Source organism: Onychomys torridus, chromosome 7 (genome assembly GCF_903995425.1).
Source record: "Onychomys torridus chromosome 7, mOncTor1.1, whole genome shotgun sequence".
In the NCBI taxonomy this organism is placed as follows: Eukaryota; Metazoa; Chordata; class Mammalia; order Rodentia; family Cricetidae; genus Onychomys; species Onychomys torridus.
Window position 1 is genome coordinate 36152202 of NC_050449.1, and position 15320 is coordinate 36167521.

The 15320-nt window shown below is 49.0% G+C and overlaps 1 protein-coding gene across 2 annotated transcripts in view; it reads right to left on the reverse strand.

Annotated features, from left to right (window-relative positions):
- Window positions 1-15320, reverse strand: part of Grik4 (glutamate ionotropic receptor kainate type subunit 4) — a 305772-nt gene that overhangs the window by 238675 nt on the left and 51777 nt on the right. Inside the window, exon 1 of one of the 2 annotated variants that reach the window (XM_036193271.1) lies at window positions 11128-11234. The exons of the other annotated variant lie outside the window; for it this stretch is intronic. The gene's annotated coding sequence lies outside the window, so the exon portion shown is untranslated. Of the gene's footprint in view, window positions 1-11127; window positions 11235-15320 lie in introns of those variants that run through there. 2 annotated transcript variants of the gene reach the window in all.

Here is a 15320-nt window from a genome sequence, read left to right on the forward strand (position 1 = left end):
CTAGTCGTTCTGTTATTTTAAAAGCCTACTCTTAATTAAGAATTCATCCGATCATGCATCAAACGCTATTCAATTACCAAAGGACCCTGTAGAAGAATGTGAGAGCTCTCATTTCTTTAAAATCTGATGTATTTAAACTTTTCAATATTCATTTTTACTCCCTTTAAAATGAACTCTTTCATGCAACTTACCAAAGAGTCACTGTATGTATACCAAAAAGAAAAAAAAAAAAAAAAACCCTCAAACTTTTTGTTTCACTTCTCCAAAGGACTGGATGGAGCCATCTTTCTTACTAAATTAATTTTGTGATCTGCAACTGTGGTTGTCCAAACCCTGGCTTGGCCAGGAGTGAAATGATTCAAATGATTAGGTTAGATGCCAGGCAGAATGAAGAAGAGGGAAAAGGCATCAAGTGGCCTTAGGGAAGGGCCTAGCAAAGAGGGATGTGAAAGCAGGACCTGAACCACACTGCAGAACCTGGGATGGGGCAGAGTAGACAGTGACCAGGTTGACCCCTGTCCAGGGCAACCATCTGTCCACGTGAGATAAAGTGGGTACCAGATGCTAAGATCTCTCTAATGTCAGCATGCAGACAACATATGTGAGGACCTCCCTGGTCATGTCCATCTTGGAGACACATCTGGTGAGGGATACTCAAAACTGGGAGTAGAGTGTCCCAGGCTAGATCACACAGAAGGCAAGGAGAAAGAATCAAGAAAAATCTCTCCACACACGGTCTTAGAGCTCTTCTTTAACCCCAGCTGAAATATGGCTGGCTACCACCCAAGTCTATTTCTTCTCTTTTCTCAGAGAAAATGGAAACTGCCTGGCATCCTCCTCTGACTATGGGTGCGCTCTAGACATTAGACTAGACCATGGCACCCCCCTCTGACTATGGGTGCTCTAGGCATTAGACTGTGGACCACAGCATCCTCCTCTGACTATGGGTGCGCTCTAGACATTAGACTGTGGACCACAGCACCCCCCTCTGACTATGGGTGCTCTAGGCATTAGACTGTGGACCACAGCATCCTCCTCTGACCATGGGTGCTCTAGGCATTAGACTGTGGACCACAGCATCCTCCTCTGACTATGGGTGCTCTAGGCATTAGACTGTGGACCACAGCATCCTCCTCTGACCATGGGTGCTCTAGGCATTAGACTGTGGACCACAGTATCCTCCTCTGACTATGGGTGCTCTAGGCATTAGACTGTGGACCACAGCATCCTCCTCTGACTATGGGTGCTCTAGGCATTAGACTGCAGACCATGGCACTCCCCAGTTTACCAGAAATGAAGGAGGTTTTCTGCTTCTTGAACAATGACTGGGTAAAAAAGAGATGGAAAAAGAAGTGTCTAGGAGGTGACTGACTTACAGATGTGCAGAGCTTGGGGAACAAATGCACACCTGGACTGAGCTGACTTCCTGAGGAATTCAGTGACAATCACACTCCCTGCAATCTTGATGCTTCAGGGCTGAGCTGTGCCTTTGTGTGAAGAAGGAAGGGTGGGCGGGAGGGGCAGAGGGAGGAATAGAGGGAGGAAGGAAGGCCTTAAGTAATGGCAGGAGGGAGAAGTCGGCTTCCTAGCACCCAAAGCAGTAAAAGAATGACTTATGACTTCCTTGCCTGGAGTCAGGTGTTGTGTCTAGACAGACATGAGGAAAAGAAGCCTCACTGGTTTAATTCTGTCCAGTATTTCCTAGAGCCCCCTTGCTGTAGTCCCTACAAAGCGAGGGAGGTGTGCTGGGGAGGCACACGGTGGGGGGCAGGGGGGTGCACCCTGTGAGTCTCTGCCAGGCAGTACAGAGACACTACCACCCCAGTAGCTTGGCCGTGGGAGCAGCAGGTCACTAAGACAAGTGCTAGCATACCAGGTCACAGAGGCTGGGCTCTCTGATTATTTCCCCTCCCCTCCTCCACTAACACACACACACACACACACACACACACACACACACACACACACACACTCACACACACTCACACACACGCTCACACACACACGCGCACACACACACACACACACACACACACACACACACACACACACACACACGGGAGGGGAGGGGAGAGTTTTCTCCCTACTGGCGCACTCTTGTATCATCTCATTTAGTCTCTGAACATCACCTGGTAAAATGGGATCAGATGGCTAGCCACAGTCAACATCACAAATCAACTTCTAGAGCCCAAGTGTGTCTGTTTTTCTCTTTTTCAGCTTTGGGGGTTGGGTTTGGGTCTCCTGAGTCTATATTCTGTTTCTAAACAAATTGGGAAATAATAGGCAGTCAGAGTGGGAAGCTCTTCCCCCCACCCCATTTCTATATCAGCTTCAGTCCTAGGCATGTTCACTACCCCTAAGAGCAAGCTCAGCCTGCAGAAAAAGTATCAAGGGCGGAGAGCTGCCTGCAACACCCAAGTACAAACATTCACAGTGGCCCCCGGGGCCCACCCTTCCCTGTCAGCTATTTATGGTTGCTTCATCCTTCCTACCTCTCTCACTTTGCCCCAGCTGCTGGGTGATCTCTAGCTGTCACTTACATTAAGGAACCAGGTCTGTGATAAGCCCGGGGCAGCTGGACCCCATTTCAAGATCATTTGGTCAGTGAGAGAAACCTTGCTGCCAGACCTCCAACTGCCTGCCAGAAAGTGACAAGACATCCGGCCTCAGCATTCTTGCTCCCCTTGGGAGTGAAGAGATCCCTACAGCAAATATTTAGAGGATTTGCCTCCTAATCCCAGCCCATGCCCTCTCCAACACTCTGAGCTAAAAAAGTCTAATCCCGGGGATGTGCAAACAGGCTTTCCAAGAGGACCTAGATTCTCAAAATGAAGTTTCAAGGATGATCCTGCCCAGGAGCTCCCTTCCCACCCAGCTCTGGTTGGAGCACTGGTGGCTGAGGCTGGCTGCTGAACATAAAGTTCTTCTCCTTTCTCCAAGAAAGGTTCAAGTGCAGGATGGGTGAACGGTGGGGGGTACTGCCCGGGGTCTGAGCTCATTACATTCTGTTTCCTCAGCCAGGCTGTCTGCTCTCTGAAACTGGGACCACATCACAGCTGTCCTGCACGTAGAAATCACTCGGTTCACAATGAGTGAGTGAGTCAGTGAGTTAAGCTTCGTCATGCAGAATCCAAATCTGAGCACGGGCAAATCAGTCTCTACTTCCTCCATACCACTTCCATTTCAAAACCTCAGCCAGCCAGGTGTGGTTGGGACCCACGTGTAACCTCAGCAGTCGGGAGGTTGGAGCAAGAGGGTCAAGAGTTCAAGGCCTTCCTGGGCTACATAAAGAAACCTTGTCTCAACAAAACAAGGCCAAATAAATAAATAAATAATAAAATAAATAAAAATAAAAACCTTAACCAGATCCTCCAGTCTGCCCGACAATCTGGACCCCTTCCTTACCATCTTGGCGTTGTGGGCCACCTACTCTAGACTCCAGCCCCTGCCATGTAGCCTCCTACCATCATGGCAACTTCCCACACACCCAATTCTTAGTGACACCTCAGTACCTCCTTCACATAGGACACTCGCTCCTCTGTGCCTGTGCTTGGGGAACAGACCTGGAACTGGATGTGTTGTGCAGAGAAGGGCTGGGGAAAAGATGTTTTCATCACCAACACTGAGCTCAGGCTGGTGCCCAGAGGAATCTGTACCCATTTTCTGTTCTCTTCCCCCAGCTCTGTCTCAAAAACAGGACCTCTGTCCCTGAGTCTATGCCTGCTGTGAAATAAAGCCATCAGCATGTGACCTTTCCTTCCCCAGGACCACTGGGATTTGAAAATCCCTGAGCCCTTTGCAAATGTCATTCTCCCTACCTGACTAGGAAGGCATTGGTGAGGAAAATGGATGTCTAGGAAAGAGAAACCCAGCAAGGAGGGAAGAGGGAGGGATGGAAGTGGGGGCGGGGGTAGGGAGGACTCAGCCTAAACCAACATGTTGTTACCTGAGCTCATCTATCAGACTGGGAGAGGCCCCTAGCTTCTTTCTGTGCCTTTTCATTTTTCTGAGAGAGGCCCATCAACTCTCACCACGTTCTCAGTGTAATATGTGACTTCCCCAAAATGGATTCCTTTCCTTGGGTCATTTTTGGGTTCCATTTTTTTGCTTTTACTCCCAGCTTTGTGCTCCTTTGGGTCTGCCCTGGCTTGCTTCCCCTCCCATGCTAGCAATATGTTCCTGGCTTCAGTGACTACCTATCCTCTGACTGGGCTCCTAGTGCTGGTCAGCAGTAGCGGCCCAGGGTTAGCAAGAGGGCAAGAATTCTAGTCTGCCCCTGTCTCCTAAGTTCCAGACTCACTCATCAAAGCGCCCCCCTTGTTTGGACCACTCTGGTGAAGCCAAAAGTGCCCAGGACTCTGGAGGACCCCCTGCAACACAAACCCCCTCACCTACTCTCCAACACCAGCCCCTCCCCCATACTCTCCAACAGGAGCTGCTCTCTCGTACTCTCCACCCCACTTGGAAGACCCTTCAGACCAAATGTGGGATCAGGGTCTCTCCTGCTTCTAACTCTTCAGCAGCCTTGTCCAAACCCTTCCTAACAGGACTCTTAATGTTCTTTATGACCTGTCCACTGCCTACCTCCCTAGGCTCTTCTCCACCCACGTGCTCTCTTGCCCCCAGCTTTCTCCTCTCTCTCTCTCTCTCTCTCTCTCTCTCTCTCTCTCTCTCTCTCTCTCTCTCTCTCTTCTAGCACCCGAACACACCCCTTCATCCATGTTGATACTAATATTTTATTTAACTATTTATTTATTTGTTGACTTTGATTTGAGTCAAATCTCCTCTAGGAAGCCTTCCCTCCCAGGCTGAGTCACAAAGCCTTCCTAAGTGACCCTGCCATCCTCCATCCTTGCTCTATTAGAACAAACATCACCCTTTTCCTAAGTGCTTTATCTTATATGCCCCAGCCCCTGACACAAGTGAGGCCTAGCCTCTGCATTCCAGAGGCCACAGACTGGATCTTTGTATCCATGACTACAACCATATCACCTGAATGGGTACCTGGAGCACAGTAGGTTCTCAGTAAATAACTGATAGAAACTGATCAGTTGAGAGGCTGGCCAGAAGACTCAGTGGGTAAAGGGCTTGCCTTGTAAACAGGAAGACCTAAGCTCCGCCCCCAGAACTCAAGCAAAGCATGGTGGTGCACACTTTCATCCCAGTGCCGGGGAGGTGGAGATAGTTGACTCCTTGGAGTTCACTGGCCAGCCAATGTAGCCTACTCGGGGAGCTCCAGGCTGTGACAAAGAAGCCAAGTGGATGGCTCTTGAAGCATGACACCTAAGGTTGACCTCTGACCTCCAAACCCATGGACTTTGCACAGGCGCACACAAAAGAAATTTATCACTTAGTAATTGAGTCAGCAGAAAAATGTGAAGACTGGGGAGGAAGAAGGAAGGAGAGACTGGGCATACTGGTGTGGTGTGCACCTTTAATCCCAGCACTAGGGGAGGCAGAGATAGCCTGATCTACACAGAAAGTCATAGGCCAGCCAATGGAACACAGTGAGACCCCATTCAATAAATAAATACAAATTTCAGTAAGAGGCTGGGAGACTGGGTTAGTTCTCATTATAGTCTGGGGTTGAAACGGCCCTCACAGGCCCATGTTTTGAACACTCCAGCCCCAGTTTGTGATGTTATTTTGAAGTGTGGCTCTGGAAGGGACCTCTGCTTCTTGCTCTGTGCATTGGGACTATGTAAACAGTCACAGCCCTCACACCCTCCACCATCATGCCTCCCTGCTACAATGAGCTGAAACTTCTCTCCTGAGAGATGGTTTCTGTAAAGCATCTGGTCACCAGGATACAGAAAGTAACTAACAGAGCCCTTTTCTGAGAGTCCCTCACCTTGGCTCCATGATACATGATCCATGTATTGGCATTTTCTTGTACCTAGGACTGTAATCAAGATGAGCCTCCAGGCCACGTGATTCCGCACACTGTCACCACTGTTGCTGTTGAAAAGCCAGGTGTACTCCCAAAGCGCTTGGTGCCTGGCACAGCATCTTTCACACAGCATATCCTCAGTCATCACAGCAGGGACCGGGAGGAGCTCTTCCAGGCTTCAGGGTACGCTATATGTCTCTTGAGCTATCTCATCAATGATGCGAGAGAGAATGGGACCAGCAGAGATTGGACACCATGGCTAATGCCAGAGCAGCATGTGTTCTACAGGGACATCAGAACCTATCTCCAGATTCCACCCCAATTCTGTTCATGACTTTCCCCGGCAACCCTGACTGGCCCACATCCATTGTTGACTCAGTTTCCCTTTCTGTAAAATGGAGATTCGAGACCTCTCTTCCTTATCTTCTTATGCTTCAGCAAAGAGATAAAGTTCAGAAGGCAGCTACCTAAGCCATGGAAGCTATGAAGATTCATGTTGGGAGCTCTTAGTGGTTACAGCCACCCTTCGAGTTTCTTGACCCTGTCTCTCTTGTCTCTCCCACCTCCTTTAAGACCCCTCTGTGGCCAGAGAGGATAAAAGAGACAGAGATCTATCTATCCCCTCCTGTGGGCAGTGGTCATAAATCCTATTGCAATTAAACCAGGCTGATAACAAGCTCTAAGCACAAAACAGGGAAACACTTCTGTGGTTTCGAATTTGCCAATTACAACCTGACAATGATTGAATAGCCCTATGCCTGGATGCATCCAGGGGTTCTCTGTCTTCCTCCTGCTCCCATGTGGAGTTCACCAGCCAGGGACTGGGGGCAGGATCAGCAGTGTCACCAACCAGGGGATGATGATCAAATCTGTAGGGACCACAACACTGGAAACAGGGTCACTCAGCAAACTATTAATGATTCAATAGAATACAGAACAGATACAGTCCTTTCTTTCTGAGACACCCTCCCCTTTACTCAAGGGTGCAAGAGATACAGGCAAGGGACCTTTCCTCTCTCTAGGCAGAGCATCCAAGTGAAATATTAAATGTAAAAACTTGCATTTGGATTCAAGAGATCAATAGCAGGCCTATAAACAGAGGGTACATGGTCATGAACAGAGAAAGAAACTGTATGAATGGGCTGTGGTGGTTCATGTAGTTTTAGAACCATAAGCTTAATATGAGCCAAGTGACAAACTGTCATTTGTTAAGTGATGAGCTGGGGAAAGCTCAGTGGGTAAAGCGCTTATAATACAAGTGTGAGGACCAAAGTTCTGATCTCCATATAAAGCTGGTCCCGGAAAAGCACATCTGTAATCCCAGTGGTTCAACAGTGGGATGGAGGTGGAGACAGAAGACTCCCCAGGAGCTCACAGGTCAGCTAGCCAGGTACACACAGCAGTACTAACAAGAGACTCTGCCTAAACCACAGAGGAAGATAGGCACTCGAGATTGTCTTCAGACCTCTATAGGTGACCCCTAGCCATAGTGCATGTGTGCACGAACACACACACACACCATACACATACACACACACCATACACATACAGACACCATATATACATGTGCACATATCATATACACACACACATATGCATGTGTATGCACTCACACACCCACCACACACACACCATACATATACCATACACATTCACGCTCACACCATACACATACATATGCAAATGCTTGTACTCATACACACACATAGTACACACACACATACACACACACACACACACACACACACACACACACACATACACCATACACATACATACACAAAGAAAGAGTGAGAAATGAACCCTTAGTCTGTGTTAACAGTAGCACAGTATTCAGGACCAATCAGGGAACTGTTTCTCTAATTTCAGCCCTAGTTAGACTAGCACAGGGCACTAGATGTCACCCCTTGCAGATGGAACTATGACAAATGAACAAGCCCACAAGGGATCTGAGCTGGTACCAGAGAGAAATCAAGCCATATATGAGAAACGAAGGAAGAAGTTGGAGCTTCCCAACCTTAGGAAGAGAACACACAGCATTCCATGGCTGCTGGCTTTCAGTGTATAACAGGGGTGTCTGGAAGAGTAAAGAAGTCACTCTGCAGACTCAAGAAGGCCGAGCCAGGCCAGCAGGAGGAAAACTGATGGACAGGCAGGCTGCTGTGAGCTCCCTGACTCTGGCAAAGCATGAGCAGAGGGTGAAAGTAGGAATGAAATTGGTGGTCCTTGGTCTCCGTGATTCTGTACCCACACGGCCCAGAGCACCACATCTGGAGGAGGTTCTCCTGCCTGGGTGCAGTTGGCTCACACTCATGCTACCTGGCTCAGAAACTCCACTTCACAGAGCCGGCAGGCCTGGTCCCTGGTCTCTCTTAAATCCTGCCTCTGCCCACTTTGCCCCTGTCGCTGCCCATTCTCTCTTAAGCATCCCACATGGCTAGACACTGGCCCTCTGTCACCACCATTGTTTCTTCCGAGAAGCCTTCTACTAGCCCGACAGAACAATCTCCCTCGGCACCTTACCTTCCCAGTACTGGAGTGCTTACCCCGCTTTACAGTTACTGCTCCAGACCCATCTGTTCCATTTCCCTGTTGCACCTAGGCAGGGCGGAGGCAGCATTGTCGGCCTCACGCATGCCTGCATCCTAAGAAACTTGCAAAGTGCACAGCACAGTGCATCACGTGGAGACAAGTAGAGCTCAGTTGTTGCCAAACTGGCTTGCAACCGTGCTACTCAGACAGCAACCGTGCTACTCAGACAGCAGCGCTCTGGAGCTGCTAAGCACATTGTCCCTTACAGAACACACCTCCCGCCTCTGGCCTGCAGACTGGAGCTGCAGTTCTTCCATCCTGCCCTCAGAATCCTGGGGAACTAGCCCTTTCCCCACAAAGGCCTTCTACAGCTCCCAGGTGCAGCAGCCACCCCCTCCCCGGTGGCTGGGCTTGCAAAGGACGGGTGACAAAGTCCTTTCTGAAAAACTCTGATACAACCTTGCCAGGTAGTAAGAGATCAGAAGGGATGGCTACTGAGGGCTCTTTCTCACCGGACGATCTCTCCTTCTGAACTTAGGCTATCCTGAGAGATGCCCCTAGAAAGGACAGCCAGGCTAGGACTCAGCAATGCTTCCAAAGAGACCCACAGCCATGCAGTCAGGTACAGGTCCAGGTGCTTCTCCTTCTGGAACAGCGGACTTGTTGAGCCCAGTGAAATAGGACCCAAGGAGCGAGTAGCCTCTGATCCTCTCTTGATGGACTCACTCTACTCCCAGCCGTAGAGGGAACACAGTTGCCCTTAAAAATGAACATTTGACAACTTGCTTTGTTTACCCTCTGCCTCTACTCCTGATATTAATATTTAATATCTCTCGAGGAAGGCATGCTTTCCCAACACGCCAAGCCCTGGTGCAGTATTAATCAGAGTTTGCCTCGATGCTTGATGACCTCCTGCAGCTCAGTGTGGCCCAGAATGGAGAGCAAGACCCTTTGTGGGCCCTCCCTACCTCAAAGCGGGAGGCTAGGTAAGGCAGAGATGCTGAGTGCTGGAGTTCTGCACCGCCCTGACGGCTCCCAGTTTATGTATTTATCCACTTCCTTACTCTGTGCCTGTGGAAGTGGCTCCTGGCACACAAACCAATTTTAAATAATACAAACCATTAGTGCCGAAGGCAGCATGGAAAGAACCACCCACTCTGCCTTCCCCGGTGGCAAAGCAGAGGGAGGAGCCAGGCATGAACAGGCAAGGCTCCATGGTAAAGGCCCCAGGCCACTGAGGACAATCCGGTGGTGACCTGTCCTCCACGGAAAAAGAGCTTAAGAGCTTTGCACTTGCACACAGGGACTGCCCCGCATGTCCAAATCTGTGCAGAAAGACTGTATTGGAAGTGACAGGGCTCAGGAGAAAAGGACCAATCTGTCCATACAGGTCACACTCAGCTAGCGAAGACTCAGAGGGAGGTGACAGCATCTATGACAAGCAAAGCAGGTGAGGCGGGGCCAGGGGACCCACATGCACTCAACTCTTGTCGCTAGAGATCATGTGGTCTCAGCCACCTCTTCCTACCTCCCGGCGCTTCAGTTCAGTCCAATTCAGTTTTCTCGTCTGGCAAACAACAGAATCATTCAATTTGAGAACTGGAAGAGGCCCCAGAAACTATCTAGTCCAATCTCCTTACTGTACTGATAACATCTGTCTTACCTAGTTCTCCAACTTTTTAAAGGATTAATTGGAATACTGGAAACCTGTATATGTAGAGTCGGGATTTAAGATGTGACATGGGGTCAATCACTCCATTTGGCTTCTCCCTGATCTCCCTTCAGCTAAGACACAGAAGCCAGGGTATCGAGTTCTTGTTATTAACCATATGCTTTGTGTGCCTGGGGTTGCTCTCCCTTCCCAAAGACCCTCTTTGGCCTTAGAGGTCGGATTTCATGAGGCACACAGTAGGACAACTAACATGACGGACGGGAAGACAGTCTGAAGAGCACACACGGGGAGTCAGTCTCACAGACAGCCGAGATGGGACTCTGTTGTCAGTTGCTTTATTCTACATTGTCGGTTCCTCAGGCACAGTCTATCTTTATTTGGGGACAGGCTCTGTCACTGGCCTGAAGCTCACCATTCAGGCCATGTTTGCCAGTGATCCCAAGAAATCCATCCTCCTGTCTCCACCTCCCCAGCTCTGGGATCACAGAGTGCACCACACGCCACACTTCTTCACATGAGCTCTGGGGATGGAACTCCCAAGTCTTCACTTTCACAGCAAGCTCTTTACCAAGGGAGCCATCTCCCCAGTCCCTACTCTACTTTGTAGAGAAAACTGAGGCTTGCTTTGCATAATAAGAAAACTGCAAAGGAAGGAAGGGGCTTTGGGAGATGGGTAAACAGCTGTCCAAAGCATTCTGTGTATGCAACAGATACTTCTAGATCTGTCTATTTGCAGGGCTAGTCAGAGGGGTCATGTAAAACTTAAGTGTGGTTGTTATTAAAAACTCACACTGCCAAAACAGATGGCATCATATTCCCAGGGCTCCTGTCCAAATGACCTTTCACTTCCTATAAGCTAGACAACATTTGCAGAGAATCCCTTAGAAAGAAAGTCCCAAATCCTGCAGGGTGAGAAGAGTTAGTAGAAGTGAATCAAACCCTCCCCACCACCCCCCAACCCCACACTTTTCCTCCCAGAAAATAGTTTAGTACAAGAATCTCTGGAAACAATTATCTCCTCCCCAGCTGATACCTTGTCTTATTTATCCTCACATCTCCAGCATCAAATACAGCTAGTGCCACAAAGGAGGTACTCCAGAGAGGCAAAGGGAAGCGTGGTCCATGGGATGAGAACTGAGCTTCAAACTCCAGGGTGCTTGTTAAAATGCAGAGAACTGACTCAGACAATGGCGACTCAGTCGGTCTCAAGTCTTCATGTTTAATAAGCCGGCTAAGTAAGATGCTGAATACGTGATCCTTGGACCTCCCTTTGAAAATGGTGGCTTGGGAGGGACTGAATTCCTGAGCTGGTGGGCTCTCCTGAGGACTATTTCTCTACCTCCTGTCCTCATAGACTGTCTCCAGGCTTGTGGCTTTTATAAATAAATGTCCACAGGCCAGAACAGGTAAAGGTGACAACTTATAGTTTTTCTCAGACTCTCAGCCATCAGCAAGGAGCCAGCTGGCTAGCAGGAGCCCCACAGATGCACAGTGGGGTAGCAGCTGGGAGCGGAACATCTGTGGACAGCAGTCTCGCCTCCCCCTCCCTGCAGCAGCGGGTTTCAGCAACGGAAAGGCTGTCACAGGCTCTGAGGACAGTGGATCGCAGCAACCGCTTTCAGCCCCACACAGCTGAGGACAATTAACCTTTAGCAGGGCAGCTTCATTACCACAACAAGCAGCTGCCTCCAGAGCCTGCTTGCCTTCCCTTCAGGAGCACCAGGCTGAGGGCATCTTCCTGATGTGGCCCTGGAGATTCAAACTGGAAAAAAAAAAAAAAAAAACTACACTAGCCAGCCTACCGGCTGCCAGGCCAATACTTCAAAGCCCTGTGTGTACCCTGTCTCTGTGAGGCTGCCCAGGGCAGATCCTTCTAGCCCCCCACCCCTCCCCATGGAGCTTCTCCACCACTGGGATGTGTGCTGGAGCTGAGCTAGTGGGAAAAGGACATTCAGCAAACAACTCCATCTAGGGCTTCTCCTACAAAGGCTCCCTTACGTATGTTCAAATAGCGAATCAAAAGCTTGACCTCCTCCCCACATACAGAACAAGTCAAGAAACCCAAGTTGGGATCCTTCCCTGTGCCTGCAGGAAAATCCATTCTGCATCAGTGTACTTATGTCCACCCAAAAAAGAAAAAAAAAATATCCCTTAGGGGTCAGGGCATGGCAACATCCAAATACAGCCATTCTCCTGCCTTGGCTGTGTCTCTCCAAATACCGACAACACGGTCTCTCAGCCCTTGTGGTCTTCATATGGTGTGACTCTAGTCTGCACCAGTCTGTGGCTCCTCCTTTTAAAGCTAGGATGGAGCTACAAATGTTGCCAAGTACAAAATCTTGAACTAACTTAAAACATTATGTCATTTACTTTGTAACCTGATCGAGTAATCCTCAACCATGAACTTTGGAGATGACAATTCGGTATTATATTGTCAAAAGGTTGGATGTATTGGGTCAGGGAGCTAATTCAATCAATAAAGGGCTTGCCTCACAAACATGAGTGTAGTTGCTTTTGCTCTTCACTCTTTTATTAGGGGGCCCGCCACCCAGCTCCCAAATAAATCACACATGGAGTCTTACTGCTATTTATGAATGCCCAGCCTTAGCTCTGGCTTGTTTCTCGCCAGCTGTTCTTAACTTAAATTATCCCATCTACTTTTTGCCTCTGGGCTTTTACCTTTCACTTATTTCTGTGTACCTTACTTTCATTCTTACTGAGTGGCGACCCCTGGCATCCTCCTCTCCTTGTTCTCTGGCTCTTTTTCTCCTCCTATGTATTCTCTCTACCTGCCAGCCCCACTTATCCTTTCTCTTGCCTTGCTCTTGGCCATTCAGCTCTTTATTAGACCATCAGGTGCTTAAGAGAGGCACAGTAACACAGCTTCACAGAGTTAAACAAATGCAGCACAAAAGAATGCAACTCATCTTTGCATCATTAAACAAATGTTCCAGAGCATAAACAAATGTAACACACCTTAAAATAATATTCTACAACACATGGGGACCTGAGTTTGAATTCCCAGAGCCATGTAAAAATGTTGTACATGTACCATATGCTTATAATCCCAACACTAGGGAGTTGGAAACAGGCAGATCTCTGGGACTCACTAACCAGCCAGCCTAGCCTATTTGGTGAACTCTAGGCCAATGAGAGACCCTTCCTGAAAGGAGACTGATGGTTTCCCTGAGGATGACACTTGAGGTTGTCCTCTGGCTTACACACACATGACACACATGTACCTGTACACACTAATATACACATACACATATACACATGGATATAAGTAATAAAATCACTTAATTATTTAAAAAAAAACAAGGCTGGACATCTCTGATCTAGAATATCCTATATGACTTCTGCTAGCTCAGACCTAAGAGATGAGGCAGCATCCTGATGGGTCATTTAAGTTTTTGCCTGGAAACCGCCACAGAGCCACAAGGAGAGGGTCTCAGGCTCTGGTTCCAGCAGAGACTCCAGCCCATAGCCAGCGCTTCTGCCAGCTACACAATGAACTGTCTTGGAGGAGCTCTTCCAGCCATCCCAACTGGTGTTCCATGGATGCCGCATAGATGTGTTTAGAACCTTCCCCTCCAAACCTCGACAAACTGAAGATGTGTGAACCAAAGCACCAGCAACCGTGCCTTGACATTGTGGGATGCACTGATACACTGTCATAGACAACTGACTTGGTTATGCACTGGAAGCTGAGCCACTGGGCTCACATTTGCCAGCCTGCCACCACAGGGGGCTTTCCATGACAGAGCCATGTGGTCCCGTGGAGAAAGGAAAAGGTGTGGCTCTCCCTGGGGACAAAGATCCCAGCAGAATCAGCCACACTGGCAGGGACTTGCTCCAGCTTCCTCTCCAGCAGAATGGCTGCGCTTGCAGGCTGCTGTCCAGAGCAGTGGGTCTCAGGGAGAAACATGACAGATTCAGACCTCCCTTGTGGCTCTGGCTCCCAGGGCATGAAGTCGAACCCATGTTCCAAGAGCTCTCCCATCATTCCCTGGGGTCTCATCTCTTCCCCTCCCACTCCCCTGTCCCCAGGTCTCTGTAAGTGGACGTCACTCTGCCGGACCCCTATGAGCCCTCCTGGAAGCTCATCACAGCCTGGTGGCTTGGAGCTGGTGATGACAAAAGGCTCCACAGGGCTGTCCTAAGAACACTCCCGTGCTCTAGGATCTTTGCCAGAGTCAGAGCAGATCTGTAGATGTGGATTCCTTTCATGAGGCCTGCCATTGTCAGATGACAGCACTGTGATGCAGATGTCAACATCTGGTACAACATGGTAACAGCAACAAAGAACAGCACTGAAAGGAGACAAGGCCACCCAGGAGCATGTGCCTACAGAACAGAGACCTGAAATCAGGACACTGACAGGGCTGGCAGGCAATGAGGAAGCAGAGGCTACTGGCCACCCAGAGCCACAACTTCCCAGGGTCTCTGGCACTGCATGGAACAAGTGGCTTGTATGTCCTATGTGACAAAGGCCACAGCAGGTTGAGCAGGCTATGGGATGGGAATCAACCGCACCCCTCTTGGGGATGCCCTACAGTTTGAAGCCGGAGAGCACACCACCACACACCACACAATAGTGTAACTGTCCAGCATGTTCCCTGCCGTGGCTTCTCCACAAGCTCCATGTGAGGCCTCCAGGCCTGAAAAAAGGGATAGACCAAGAGCAGGCCTAAGAAGTAGTTCCCACCCTGTACATCTACACCCACGCGGTATATATTCCCCCTCAAGGCCATGCAAGCCAACTAACCCCTCATTATGAAAGAATGGGAGCCAGGGATGAGAGTGGTGGACACAGTGCGGAGGTCCACTCATCCAGGAGATGAGAACCGGGACTAAGTGTTGGCCAGAGAGAACATCGCCTCTATACAGGGCAGCCAGAGGAGTAGTACAAACATACTACTAAGAAGTCTCTGCAGAACTCAAGGTCAGGCTAGAACAGGGGGGTCCTGCAGGTTACAAGAGCATACATGCATACAGACATATGTTTATGTTGTGACATTATAACATAGCATTGTCATTTGCAAGGTTCATGTTCTAGAACCAACCATATAATCAAGTTATTAAACAAATAGGCAAAAAAAAAAAAAAAAAAAAAACTCATGTTTTCAGTGAGTTCATGATTTTGTGTCCAGCTGAATTCATTCTAATCATGGGCTGCATGTAACCTATGGGCCATGTATTAGATATCTTGGTCTAGAGTCCTTG